The 15,008-nt window shown below is 52.4% G+C and overlaps 1 pseudogene across 1 annotated transcript; it reads right to left on the bottom strand.

Annotated features, from left to right (window-relative positions):
- Positions 1-10,166: 10,166 nt before the first annotated feature.
- Positions 10,167-11,797, bottom strand: LOC307059021 (phosphoethanolamine/phosphocholine phosphatase-like; annotated as a pseudogene). The gene is made up of 2 exons: positions 11,023-11,797; positions 10,167-10,197 (listed from the first exon to the last, which is right to left on the bottom strand). The product of its transcript is annotated as a phosphoethanolamine/phosphocholine phosphatase-like (transcript).
- Between the last annotated feature and the right edge of the window lie 3,211 nt (positions 11,798-15,008).

The raw sequence follows: 15,008 nt of genomic DNA, 5'->3' as shown, positions 1-15,008 counted from the left end.
AAGTAACCAAAAAGTCCATCAACAGATGAGTGGACAAAGAAGAACTGGTACAAGTACAGACAAAATATTAGCCAAGGAACAAAAAAGGACACATTGACCTGTGCAGCACCGTAGATGATTCTAGATGTAATCACACAACCTGGAGTAAGTCAGAAAGAGAAAGACACATATCGTATGATATCACTTATAGGTGTTACCTAAAAATTGATACCAGTGAAGATATTCCCACAGAGAAGGGCTATCAGAGATTCATTAAACAAATTTATGGTTCACCAATGGAAAGGTGTGAGGATTGGATACATTAGGATATTGGGGTTAACAGATGTATACAAACACAGGTGAAATATATAATCACCAAAGACCTACGGAATACCAAGAGAAGACTATTCAACATTCTGTCATAACGTACATGGGATAAGGATCCCAGGAAGAATAGACATATGTTTATGTGTAAAAGAACCACATCTTGCACACCTAGAACAAGCCAAACCCTGTAATCAAACTTGCTATGATAAAAAATAAAAATTAAATAAGAACAACAAACAAGAAGTAGTGAGACATATACTTAAGGGGCTTTTTCCTGGCACATTCCATTCTAAGTTATAACCTAGAACACGACTTCCATTGAGGCTCTGTTGCCCTAGTAACAAGATTTGGTAAAGGAGAACTGCTGCCACCTTGTGGCCGTTTCACACAACAGCAGCTTTAATCCCAGCGCTAATGGTCAGTTGATATTCAAAATAATTGCAGGCCTGTAAATGACACCTGCCCTGAAAACAAATCCTGGGGTCGTATATCGAACAAAAAATTCAAAAGACGTCCACATTTAAAAACGACAGTTTCAAGAGGCATATTTTACACACATTTGTGTTGTTTCTTTTTCTTTCTTTTTTTGTTAAAAAAACAGGAATGGAAAAAGGCTGAACATCAGGAATTAATAAAGCCATGCAAATCCAGTGTACAAAAACTTTCACCTCACAGCCTTCAGGATGATCATCAGCAAAAAAAAGTCTAGAAAGAATAAATGCTGAAGGGGTTTTAGAGAACTGTGTACCCTTTAGCTGCTGGTGTGATGTAACCTGGTAACAGCCAGTAGTGAGAACAGAATGGAGGTGCATTTAAGGGTAAAAATGGAGTTACCATGTGATGTGGTAGGCCCACTAATGGGCCTATCACATGAGTAGACCAGAATCAAAAAGACACAGGCTGGCAATCCTGCACTGCAGCAACATGTACCATAGCCAAGACCTGGAAGAAACCAAAATGTCTATCAACAGAAAAATGCACCAAGAAGTCGTCCATGTACACAATGGAATATTAGCCATGAAAAAGCATGGAACAGTGCCGTTGGCACCACTATAGAAGGATCTACAGGTAATCACCCAACTTGAAGTAAGAAAGAAACCGAAAGACAGACATCCTATGACATCACTTATAGGTGTTACCTAAAAATTGATACCCATGAAATAATTTCCAAGAGAAGGACACACATAGATTCAGAAAACCAAATTATGTTTAACCAAATGGAAAGGTGTAAGGAATGTATGAATTAGGATATGGGGGTTAACAGACATGTACTAATACATATGAAATATATAATCACACAATACCTATGGAATACGAAGAGAGGTCTACTCAACAGTCTATAATAACACACACGGGAAAGGATCCAAAGAGGAATAGACCAGATACATTGATAGGATGAACCAGAGACTGTACACCTAGGAGAATCTACATTTTTATCAAATTTGCTCTGATAATTAATAAAAATTAAATAGCAAACAACAATTTAGGATATATATGCTCTTGGGGCTTTGCGCTGGCACATTCCACTCTAATTTGCTGCTTACTAACACAATTTCCAGGAAAGCTCTGTTGCCCAAAAACCCAGAGTTGGAAATGTAGAAATGCTGCCGCCTTGTGGCCGTTTCCCACAAGAGCGGCTTTAAACCCACAGCTAATGGTCACTTAACATTCAGAAGGACTCAGGGCTGTAAAGGACACCTGCCCTAAACAACTGTGCGGAGGTAGGGAATGGCCAAAAAAATTCAAAACTGCAAATTTTTCAAGAAAATAATATGAAGAGGTTAATTTGGCTCACTCTCTTTTAAAAAAAGGAAAATAGATAAAAGCTCAACCTCAGTAATTATTAGACTCATGCAAATCTACTCTACAAAAAGGTTTCAACTCACACCAGTCAACTGGCCATCAGCAAAAAGACTACAAACAATAAATATTGAAGGGGTTTTAGAGAACACTGTACCCTCTAGCTTCTGGTGAGATGTAAAGTGGTAACAGCCAATAATGAGAACAGAAGGGAGCTGCAATTAAAATAAAAATTGAGGTACCATTCAATCCAGCAGTCACACCACTGGGCCTCTCACCTGAGACCTGAATCGAGAAGACCCGGGCTGCAAAATCTGCACTGCAGCCTTATTCACAATAGCCAAGACAGTAAAGCAACCAAAATGTCCATCAACAGATGAACAGATAAAGAAGTGGTCTATTTATACAACAGAATATTAGCCATGGAAAACAATGAAACACTGCTATTTGAGGCACCATAGATGAGCTTGGAGATAATCACAGAACATGAGGTAAGTCAGCAAAGCAAAAACCTATATCCTATGATATCACTTACAGGTGTTAACTAATAACTAACACAAATGAACATATTTCCACAGAGAAAGACACTCACAGACTTAGAAGTATGCTTATCTAAAAGGATAGGTGGGGTGAATGGAAAAACTAAGATTAGGGTTACCATACGTGTACAAATACCTATTAAATACATATATCAAAAGACCGACCATATAGCAAGTGAGGTCTATGGAACTGTGGAGACGTCCCAATCACCTGACTGCCCTCCGACCTGCCGTGAATTGGAGACTGAGACCAGGCACGCCTCTCTCCTTCTCCATTCACTCAGGGACAGACTGGGGGTCATGGGAACCTCAGAATCGAAACCAGATTCTAAGACACCCCTGGGGTGTCTCCTAGCCAATTTTACAGCCCTCAGTTTCTCCCAAGTTCTCCGTTGCCGACGGCTTATTTTCTATTCCACTGTGGCCAGGCCACAATATCCTCTAGACAATCAATCCAAATGGCCTCCTGAAGGGACTTTCAATTTTAACATCCTCCGTGATCTACATGATTACTGCCGCAGGACGGGCAAATGATCCGAGGTCCCCTATGTTCAGGCCTTCTGGTATTTATGCTCCCGCCCCTCCCTCTACGTCGATTGTTCCACTTCCCAGATCTTTCCTGCCAAACAGGCATCTCCTACATCCAAGCCCCTAATTTCCTTTGATGATGACTCCTCTCCACTAGGCGACCCACCCGAATCTCTCGCCTCTCCCCCCTCCAGAGCTCCTCTCCAGCCTCCACCCAACCCTGAAGCGGTCCCTCCTCATCCCGCAGCCGCTCCGGCCCATCCAACCGCTCCCCCGCCTCCCTCAACGGTTCCTCCTCCCTCGCCCCTTGCTTTGCCAATTAGTGCACATACACGCTCTCCCGACTCCCAAGATCCAAATCTCCTCTGCTCTCTGAGATAGAAGGAGCGGAAGGATTAGAGTTCATGTTCCCTTTTCCCTCCAAGTGCTCTCTCAAATAGAAACGCAATTAGGCTCCTTTTCGGCGGACTCTTCCCGCTACATCAAATAATTTCGCTACCTCTCTCAAGCTTACGATCTAACCTGGTATGATATCTCTGTGATCCTATCTTCTACTCTGACCCCTGATGAGAGGGAAAGAGAATTCAAACTGCTGCCCGAAACCATACAGATCAGGTTCACCTTACCGACAACTCCATGCCTGTCGGAGTGACTGCTGTACCTGGTACCAATCCAGGCTGGACTTATCAGGATGACCAAGATGGCCGTCATAAACACGACCTCATGATCCAGTGCCTCCTGGCTGGCATGCAGGCTGCTGCTCATAAGGTAGTCAATTTTGAAAAACTAAAGAGATAATCCAAGAACCTAACGGAAATCCCGCTATCTTTCTCTATCGCCTTACAGCGGCCTTAACTTTCTACACCCAGCTGGATCCCGACACCCCGGCAGGGGCAGCGGTCCTAGCCACCCATTTTATCACCCAATCAGCCCCAGACATCCGAAAGAAATTAAAACGGGCAGAAGATGGCCCTCAAACCCCTATTCGAGATCTGGTAAAGATGGCCTTTAAAGTGTACACTGGCCGTGAGGATTTGGCAGGATCCAGCTGACAGGCTCGGATGCACCAGAAGGTGGCCCTCCAAACCCAACCTCTTGTAGCCGCCCTAAGGCCGGCCATCTCCCATGGATCACAGCATCCATGGGGTCCGCAAAAGGCAACCCCGCCGGGGGCCTGCTTCAAATGCAGAAAAGAAGGCCACTGGGCTCGCCAATGTCCCCATCCCCGACCTCCTTCTAAGCCCTGTCCCAGCTGCGGGTTAACGGGCCACTGGAAGAGCGACTGCCCTACGACTGGCCCTCCCTCAGCGTCTCCACGTGGGGGGCAGGCCGACCCAACGGCATTACCACTCGAACTGCTGGGATTGGCTGACGACTGACGGCACCCGGACTCGAAGACCCCCATCACCATCGCCAAGCCCAGGGTAACGCTACAGGTAGCGGATAAGTCCATTTCATTTCTGGTGGACACGGGGGCTACCTATTCGGTCCTGCCTACTTATTCCGAGCCAGTTTCTCCTTCCCAGATCTCGGTCATGGGTATTGATGGCAAACCATCCTTCCCACTCCAGACCGGTCCACTCCCATGTCATATCGAAGGACTCCCTTTTACTCATTCCTTCTTAGTGATACCATCCTGCCCAGTTCCCTTGCTAGGCCGAGATGTCCTTTTCCACTTAGGGGCCTCCCTCCAGCTGGATAGACTTGACCCTATGGTCCCCTCCTCCCAACTCCTGCTTCCTCTTCTCGGCCTGTCTCTAGAACCTTCCCCCTCTTATCCCCCTCTTCCAATCGCACGGAACCCAATCAATCCCCAAGTCTGGGATACTTCTAAGCCCATAATAGCAACACACCATCCCCCCGTCCTCATCCGCCTAAAGGACCCCTCCAAATTTCCATCAAGGCCCCAATTTCCCATCTCTGAGACTCACCTTAGGGGCCTACTACCTATTATCACCAGACTCCTAAACCAGGGACTCCTTATCCCCACTGACTCCCTGAAACACCCCCATCCTGCCTGTCCGCAAGGCCTCTGGGGATTATCGCCTAGTCCAGGACCTCCTCCTAATCAATGAAGCCATAATCCCTCTCCACCCAGTAGTACCAAACCCATACACCTTGCTCTCCCATATCCCCCCAGCCACAACCCACTTTACGGTTCTGGATCTCAAAGATGCCTTTTTCACTATCTCCCTACATCCCGACTCGTATTTCCTCTTCACCTTTACCTGGACGGATCCGGATACTCATACTTCGAGTCAGCTCACCTGGATAGTTCTTCCCCAGGGCTTCCGCGAGAGTCCTCACCTATTCGGTGAGGCGCTGGCACGGGACCTCACTTCCTGCTCCGGTACCCCCAGCACACTCCTTCAATATGTAGATGACCTCATCCTTTGTAGCCCATCTCTCAGCCTCTCAAGACAACATACTGCAGATCTCCTCAATTACCTTGGCTCTCGTGGTTATCGGGTCTCCCCAGCCAAGGCTCAGTTATCTGTATCTTCTGTAACCTACCTGGGGCTCCACCTTACCCCCACCACCAAAGGTCTAACAGCCGATCGCACCCGGATTATCCGTGAACTCCAGCCTCCGGAAACAGTGGAACAAATTCTCTCTTTTTTGGGCCTTATAGGATTTTTCCGACACTGGATCCCTAACTTTGCTCTCCTCGCTACACCCGTATATCTAGCCGCTAAAGAAACCCCTCAAGGACCCCTCACCTCTCCTTCCGCCGTTCGACAGGCCTTTCTCACCCTCCGTAACGCTCTGATATCTTTTCCTCCCCTTTCTCTGCCCAACCCAAAACGACCTTTTCACATTTTAGTGGATGAAAGGCCGGAATAGCCACTGGACTCCTTGCCCAGCCTGTAGGGCCTTCCTACCGCCCCATGGCTTACCTCTCCAAACAGCTAGACCCAACCATTCGGGGATGGCAACCATGCCTTCGAGCCCTAGCAGCAGCAGCCGAACTGACCAAACACTACAGATACTCAACCACACAGGAATAGGTAACATCTCTGACTGCTTTCTATGTGCCTCGCTTGGCCGGCCACACTTGGCTGCTGTCCCACTCGACCAGCCCTTCAATTCTACTTCCTACACATCCCCAAACCCACCTTTTTCCCCGTTAAAAGTCCCCATATTCCTTGATTCAAAAAAAATCTCACTATCTGTTACGGCAGCCACCCAAATCTACCTGATACTGGGTTTCTTTGCAACACATCCCTCACGGTAAACACATCAATTGAAGCACCACCAGGCATGTTTTTGTGGTGCAATGGTTCCCTCACAAAAGAGATCAATTCTTCCTCCCCCTTCCCATGTATCCCCGTTACTCTCGTCCCACAACTCACACTGTATAGCCAAGACGAATTTTCCTCGCTAATCACGCCGCCCTTTACCCGACAAAAAAGAGCTATCTTTCTTCCTCTGGTCGCAGGCATCTCTCTCGCCTCCTCCCTGGTCGCTGCAGGCCTCGGGGAGCGGGGGGGAGCTTTAACACATAGTGTTTCAACATCCCGCGACTTAGAACATAAACTCCAGCTAGCCATTGAAGGCTCCGCCGCCTCCATCTCCTCTCTCCAGTGCCAAATCACCTCCATAGCCCGAGTCGCTCTCCAGAATCGACGAGCCCTGGATCTCCTGACGGCCAACAAAGGAGGTACCTGCCTCTTCCTACAGGAGGAATGCTGCTGTAAACGCCCTCCATCGCTTAAGAGAAGAACTCCAACGCAAACACCAACAGTCCGCCTCCCCAATTCCCGATTGGTGGCGATCCACCCTCTATACCTGGCTAACACCAATCTGAGGCCCCTTAATTCTCATCTGTATCTTGCTCATGCTTGCCCCCTGTTTTCTTAGGTTCCTTCGCCGGCGCATGGAGGAAGTCTCTCGGATGGCCACAAACCAAATGTTCCTCGGTCCTTACACCTTGCTTCCTACCGAACCCCCCACTGGTCTCCCCTAAGCCTCGGACCTCTGGTCGCCCGACTCCCCTTTTGACACCCCCATTCAGCATGAAGTAGCCAAAGATCGGAACGCCGCCCCATTACACCGAAGATGTCGGGATGTAAGGCCAACTGGCCCGAGGCAGGGGAACGCAATCAGATTCACAGGTTGCATCAGACCGAAACTCTCCGGACCACCCAGTTCCAGAAACTGACCTGGAGACATTCCGGACCACCCAGTTCCAGGAACTGACCTGGGGGCTTTCCACCCGGCTCAGCCTTCCCGCCTTTCGAGGGACGGGACTAGCGGTTCCAACACTGATGTAACCGGCACCAGATAGTGCCACGACACCCGAAGAGACCACCAGATAAGGAATTCCCTGCGCCCTCCCAGATTCACCACACCCCTTTCCCTTCTTCCCCTATAAAATCTTGCCCAAACCTCGCCCGGGGGCGACTTCTCTGGCCCCTTTCTCTCGGACCAGTGAACCTCGCCCGGGAGCTCCCCCTAATAAAGCTCACTTGAAGCTTTCCTCTGTTTCGCGATGCCGTTTGTTAAGATCCGACCTTACACTTACACATCAAGGATGGCTATGAGCTGAATTTCTGCAAAACAAGACTATCCCGTGCAAAGAACAACCCAGTAGAGCTTTGTATCCCATCAGCTACAGGAAGAGAATGGCTGCCGGCTACTGAAAGACAGCAGCATTTACAACTTAACTCCCATGGCCTCTGCAGTGGTACGTCTGAGTTTTCTGTTTCTGCCCCTGTACCAAACAGCTCTGGCGTGATTCGTCGTTCCTTCCTCCACCCACCCCCACCAACCCCTGTCCCCTTACCTGCGGTCCGCAGCCCTCGGCTCCGCGCTCGGATGCCGCTGGGGTGCCTGGGACCCACGGGACGGGTCATTCCCAGCCGCCGGGCGCTGGCTCCCTAGACCCCCGCCAGCTCGCGTGGCGCCAACGGCGCAGAGCCCCGAGGACGCCCCGCGCCAGGTGCGCTCTGGCCGGGACGCCCATTTCCGGGACACTCTCTTCCGGGAGAGGCGCGCAGACCGCCGCCGCGCTCAGGTGAGCCGCAGCCAATGCCGAGCAAGACCCGCCCCGTTAGGCGCAGCAAGATTTCGGCGCTCCAGGCACGGGCGCCGGGGGGCGGGCGTCTCCTCTCCTGAGAGGCAGCTAGCGATGCCCCGTGGCGCGGGCCCCTGCGGCGCGGAGACCGCTCCAGGCTGGACTCACCGACACCAACGCCGCCAGGAGGAGCGCTTGGCGGGACTCGGCAAACAACCCAATGTTTTAAATGGAAAAAGGACTTCAAAAGACCCTTCTCCAGATAAGACATATAAATGGTCAGCAAGCACATGAAGAGATGTTAATCGTCATCAGTCGTGATGAAATGCAAGTTAACACCACAACGCCGACCCCTCCACACACTAGAAGGCCTACAATCAAGAAAGCTAAAAATAACAAATGTTGGCAAAAATTTAGAGAAACTGATACAGAATTTTCCATAGGGAAAATGAATAACTTCCGGAGGTGGATGCTGAGAATATTTGTACAACAACGTGAATGTAGTTAATGCCATAGAACTGTATGCTCAAAATGATTTAAATAGTAAATGTTATGGGGGGGGGTTTAACATAATTTAGCTCCTGCTTTATACCAGACCCCAGAGTCAAAGCTTCTCATCCATTTTCTCACTTTTACTTAACCTCCTAGGATCTACACACTCTCTCCCATTTAACAGACGAAGCTGAGCCTGAGAGGTTAAACTAAGTGACTTGCCCAAGGCTCACTCGGCCAAGTCTACACTGTTCAATGTTGCTGTATTTACTGAGCACCTACTAGAGCACCTACTCAGCAATACCTCCAGCACCTGCCAGAGACATTGTGGGAAGACCAGGATGAACGGGGGCTGAAAGCAGATTACAAAACATGGGTAGATCCTGGGGCCCTGCTCTCAAACACTGAAGTTTCTTGGAGTGGAGGGGATGGCTTGTGTCATACTTGTGGGGCCTTTTATCCCACGCCACCGCACCCCCACAGAGGAGGGAAGCAGCTGGCCTGATACTGAATATTAGCTCAGCTGGGGAGGAGTCCTGGGGCTTTGAAGAAGGCATCTCCTGCCCCACTCCCCACATTGCCCCCTAGAGTCCAGTATGTGGGCACAAGCATCCCTGTTGTGGAGCAGGAGGCACGTCGCATGGCACCCCTCTCCTCCCGCCCTGCAGTAATGACACTGTACCCATACACCCGCCAGAAGGACAATGAACTCTCCTTCTCTGAGGGCACCATTATCTGCATCACCCGCCACTACTCCGATGGCTGCTGTGAGGGCACCGGCTCAGAGGGGTCTGGATTCTTCCCCGGGAACTATGTGCAGCCCAGCTGCTGACAGCCTGGGATCTCTGGGATGCTGACCCAAGCACCGCCTTGAGTGAGCCTCGAGTCCCACACCAAAGCCTGCTCCAGTCAAGACTGGACCAGCCCGGCACGCCTCCTGGGCTGTGAGCTGTGTCTGTTCCTTCCCCCCATTGCAGTGGGAAGGCGTCCTGGTAAAGACAGAGGAGGTACCCAGAGGCCTGCTGGACACAGGAAAGAACTGGAAGCCAAGGAGTTTGGTGACCTTACCCACAGGGGACCCTTACGCCATGCAAGACAGGGTCTCCAGCTGCAAGTGCCAACTTTGAATAAAATTCTGATGACGTCCTGATGATTGCCCTGCAGGGCTAGCGGGCCGAGGGACTGAAAGGCAACCCACCTGTAAGGCTCCCACTAGTTGAGCCTCCTCTGCCTGCCCTAAGCAGCAGTATCTCCCATCTCCTCGGTGCTCACTGAGCCCTCCACACTAGACCCGTGCCCCTCTGTGAAGGTGGGCCGCACCCTGCTCTTTTGCCTGTTGCCTGCTTTGTTATGTATTCAGTCTTGGTTCCCCAGGCTGGGCACTCCTCCAAGAGTGGGGACCAGCTCCCTCACTTAGGTGGGGCTCTCTGAGAGCAGAGATCACCTCGCCCTCATCCCCCAGACGGCAGCGTGAGACACCTCGCTCACCTCTGCCCCTTCACCTCCTTCACAGCTCTGAAACCCCAGAAGAGGGAGGTGGGCCTTGGGTTTCCACTGGCTCTGCTTTACAGCATCATGGCTTTCTGTTCCATACGGGAGGAGGGGGACTCAAAAGGCCCAGTCAGTGGGGCGACTTTGGTTAAGTCCCTGCTTTCTTGCTGCATAGACGAGGCTGGGGTGAAAGGAGACATTTTCGGGCTCTGTGAGGTCCCTGGCTGGCCAGACCCGAGCCCCGGGACAGTGTGCTACCTCTTTCCACCAACAGGAGGTGACTGTTCCCTCTAGCTTTTTATGCTGTGGGGATGCTAACAGGGTGGGGGGGCGGGGGGCAAGGAGTGTAGTGTAGGGTCACAGTAGGTAAAGCACGATCTAGGCCTGGGACCGTCGGCAGGGAACACCTCTCTCTGCGAGGAGTCCGGTGCGGGGGAGGTCGGGGTGGTGCATTTCGGGGCCTAGGTCCTCTGGACAGAAGACTGGAGGAGGGAGGCCACGCAGCCCAAGGCAACAGTTAACCACAACGTGGCGGGACATGTTCCTTCTTGACCCTGACAGGGAACCCTGTCCTCCCAGCTGGGAGGACAAGGTTTGTGGAAACACTGCTGCCTGCTCAGATATGCGCGCCACCCTGGTGCGGCCACACTCCGGAATTCGCTTGCAGTGGGACTGGGGGAGGCAGCTGAGCTCGGTTAACTGCACAGATGGGGACAGCTCCCAACTCCCTCCTCCAGTCCCCAAATGGACCAACCTGGGATTCCGGGAAATCCCGGAGGGATATACCAAAACGAAAGGGAAAGGGAGTAACAAAACTAGCTTTCTCTTTCCCGACCCCCACCGCCCCACCCCCTCCCCGCCCGGGTGGCCCCTGCAGGCCACGTCCTCAGCACCTGATGCAGGTGTAGGCGCACTTCGGTGGAGGTTTCCCAGGGCACCACCCTGGCGCGGAAGGAGCTGGCCTTGGCCTTCTGCGCCTCCTGCATGAGGCGGTGCATGGGGTAGTGGTGGCGCGGGAAGGCCACTTCACCGCCTGCCAGCAGCCCCGTGGGGCAGAAGTCGTTGGCGCCATCGCTCACGTAGAAAAGGCGCTCGAAGGGCACGCCGTTGTGGGCCTGCTCGCGCAGATAGTCGCTGAGCACCTTGTGCTGGCACATGGCGGGGCAGCGAGCGCAGCTGTGCGTGTGGAAGGGCTGCAGCGCCAGCAGCCCCCAAGGGTCGGGCCCCAACGGGTTGCTGAAGATGTGGCGGAACAGGCCATGGTGGCCAGCGGCGCACAGCGCACTCTCCACGCCAAAGGTGTTGGCGTCTGAGATGAGAATAACCTCAAAGCAGGCGCCCTGCTTGGCCACAAACTGCAGCAGCTCGCCCGTGCCGGGCGACAGGGGGATGGCCTCGTAGATGGTGCGTAAGTCCCGCGGCCGCACGCCCTGCTCGCCCAGGTACTGGAAGACGCGCTGCATGTACTCGTTGTAGAAGCCCTCGCGCTAGGTGGCACGCAGGCTCTCAGGCAGGCGCTGGCCCGCCGCGGCGCGCGCACGACAGAGTCGTCGCTGTTTTCGTCCACGATAGTCTCGTCCAAGTCGAAGGTCAGGAGGAAGCGCGGCGCGCCGGGTGCAGCCATCCCGCTGTCCTCTACCAGCTTTGTCCTGAGCGACCAAATCCTTTTGTGGTCACCAAAAAGAGTCCCTCAGAGGAAAGCGGGACAGGACCTCTGAGCTTCTCCTGCAGGGTGGGGAGTGGCGGCTGCGGAGGTCTGTCCCGGCTGAGTCTGGAGTGTCGAGAGTGGGGAGAGGGCCTAGCTGAGGTATTTGGGCGCAGGATGGAGCAAGGGGTGCTCACGGGAATTGGAGGGGACGCTGCGTCTTATCCATCCCTGGATTTCTGGGCTCCGGCTCTGAGTCCCTCCAGTCCAGAGGGTCCATGAATGCTGTGCATCTGGGCCGTTCCCTCCACTTGCCCCCCATCCCCATGTTATGTGTTTTTAAACACAATTTAAAAAATGAATGAAGCACTGATAATCCATGTTACAACATGGATAAACACTGAAAACATTCTAAGTCAAAGAAGTCATACTGAAAAGGCCACTCATATCACAACCATCTTGTGTGCTTTAAATCCATAGCAGTTTTGAAAATGAGGGGATGGGACTTCCCTGGTGGTCCAGTGGTTAAGACTCTGCGCTCCCAATGTAGGGGGCACAGGTTCGATCCTTGGTCGGGGAACTAAAATCCCGCATGCACAGTATGGCCAAAAAATAAAATAAAATAAACGTCATTGGCCTGGTTTGGATCATGGCATCGTCCTTGAACCCACCAGAGCACCCATAGGATGGAACGTGGGATTGGCTAAATGTGGATCATATGCCCATCTTCAAGGTGGGTGGAACATAGCATCAGCCCTCTGGAACTGTTTGGACTGGAAACAGATAAGAAGTTCCCAAAGAAAAGCTGAGGTTCTGGACTTTGGCATGAGAACAGATGCTGGATTGGGGAAAGCGGCAGATTCCACATCACTGACGGCCCACTGAACAGCTGTGGGATCTGAAGGCCAAGGAAGGAAGGGGCTGATTTAGGGTCAGGGGCTGCAGCCACCCATCCAGTGCTCTTGCTGTCCGTCCACAACAGCAAGAACCTCTTCCTCTTGCAAAAGGCACAGCCCTCCTTGATGTCTCTGGTGGCGGGAGCCCAGGAGTCACACCTGCCCCCTGGCCACATGACTCACCCATCCCCCAAGAACAATACTGCTCATTTATCCAGTCTCCTCCCTCCTTTACAAAGAGCAGAGACTAAATGCTATGGAGGTTAGGAAATTCTTGCTCAATGAAGCAGTGGGAGGCTCAAGGATTATGCCGTATCATGGAATCCATCATTGGCAGCTTTCAGAGACCACATGGGTGCACGTGGCTCTCCAAGACCATGCGGCCTCAGTGTGAAACTGTCCACTGGGTGGCCCAGTTGCTCCCGTATCTTTGACTCTTAATGAGTATGAATATCAAATTTTGTTACAGCTGGAAGCCCAAAGGATTGCAAGGCCATGGTCTGCCGTATGGTTGTTGTGTCAGGGACACACTCAAATGTTTAGACGGTTATTACCTCGCTTGGCAGGCTATGAGCCTGTGAGAGGGGAGGCCCTTTTCTCAACCACAAGGATGTTAGTAACTGAAACATCCCGAAGGGCTGTCTGTGCTGCCCAGGTAGCTGTTCAATTGCCAGCAGCAAGGGCAGCTCAGTAACTGGCCACAGGGGCTTGACAGGGACCAGACTGGCCTGAGCTGGAGGACCACAGATGACTGCCTGGATGGTCAGAGGTCAAGGGCTGTCCTGAGACTTGATGTCTATTGATGCCCACTCAGATGGGACAAAGGATGCCTGCACTCCCAGGAGGGCCCCAGCAGCTCTCAGGAGGCAGCACCTGGGGGCTCGTAGGTCGCTGCTCCAAGTTTTGTATAAATTCATAATATGACCGTGGAGTGAGCTCAGTCAGGCCTGTGCTGGACCCGGGCTGCCCAGGCCAAGTGGTGCCAGCACTACTCTTTCCAGTTCAGATGGTAGGAGGAAACCCTGTGGGCTTCTGAGGCCCTAACAGCCGTTGACTGAGGTTGAGGTGGATTTGAAACAGTCAGTGACCAGAGCAGACGTTTCGTTCTTCTGCTCTCAGGTTCCAGGATGGGAGTAGATAACGAGCGGCCCAGGTGAACCCCACACTCGTGAGTGACCCCGGGCAAGTCCTGTCCATCCTACAGGACTCAGAGTTGTGGGGTTAGGGGGGCCGTGAGCCAGCTGTGCTTAACACTAACCCACTAACCCTAACGCCCAAATCTCTACTGTTCACTCCCTAACCCTAACCTCCTCATCTCTAATCCTAAACCCTAATGCTCCTAACCCCTAGCCCCTAGATACTCGACCTTGACCTGTAAACTCCTAACCCTTACCCTGACCCTGACTCAGACCGTCTAACCTGACCCTCTAACCCTGACCCTCTAGCCTGCATCCTTTAACTCTAATCCCTCAAAACCTGGGCTCAGCTGAGTGGCTCCATCCAGAGGTGAAGCAGGACCTGTCTTTGGGCCCCCACTGCCTCTGCCCTCTCCTCCCCCAGGAACCAGAAAGTCTGGGTTGTTGGACTCTCCTGACCAGAGGGGCAGCTGCTCCTGGTCCACCTGCGCCCACACCCCCCTCCTCTGGGGCCCTTGGCCTCTGGACTGTCTGACCTTCAGTCCACCTTCAAGAGCCCGGAGACAAATCCAGGTGAGATGCCTGCTTCATTGGCACAGGTGGGACCTGGTCCGCATCCTCACAGCCCGGCCAGAAAACTTTGTGTGCACTGTCTCATGAGGCTGCCTGTCCCCAGCCAGCTGGAGGGGTCGGGAGTCAGATGGGGAACCGAAGCGTCCTTGAGGTTGGAGTGTGGGCAGGACAGGGTAGGAGGGGCGAGAGGTGAGGTGTCATCATTCCCAAACCAGGCAGGGAGTGTGTGCTGTGTTTGCATTTCGGACAGTGAAGAGTATGTCAGATGGAGGCTCTTACGTAGCACACCTTGCAGGCCAACCTACTAGGGCAGATCTTCCCTAAGCCAACGGGTGGCGCAAAACAACGCAAGAAACTGTACATATATCCTTATAATGAATCTGGCAACTGGAAAGGAAACGTCACAGGTCATGGCAACTGAGACACGAGGAGCCCATCCCGCCCGCCCAGCCTTGCGCAGTCTGGAGGTGGAGCCGGGGTAGGCTGGACAGGCAGCTCCTGGCTAGGGCCTGGGCCGGAGAGCCCCAGGAGGCATGGCAACCCGCAGACAATTTCCAGAGCCCACTGCAGCCGGGAGACGTTCCC

The sequence above is a fragment of the Hyperoodon ampullatus genome, assembly GCF_949752795.1.
Source record: "Hyperoodon ampullatus genome assembly, chromosome: 10".
Lineage (NCBI taxonomy): Eukaryota > Metazoa > Chordata > Mammalia > Artiodactyla > Ziphiidae > Hyperoodon > Hyperoodon ampullatus.
Note: the sequence above shows the minus strand (reverse complement) of the source record. Positions and strands in the feature narration are given on the sequence as shown.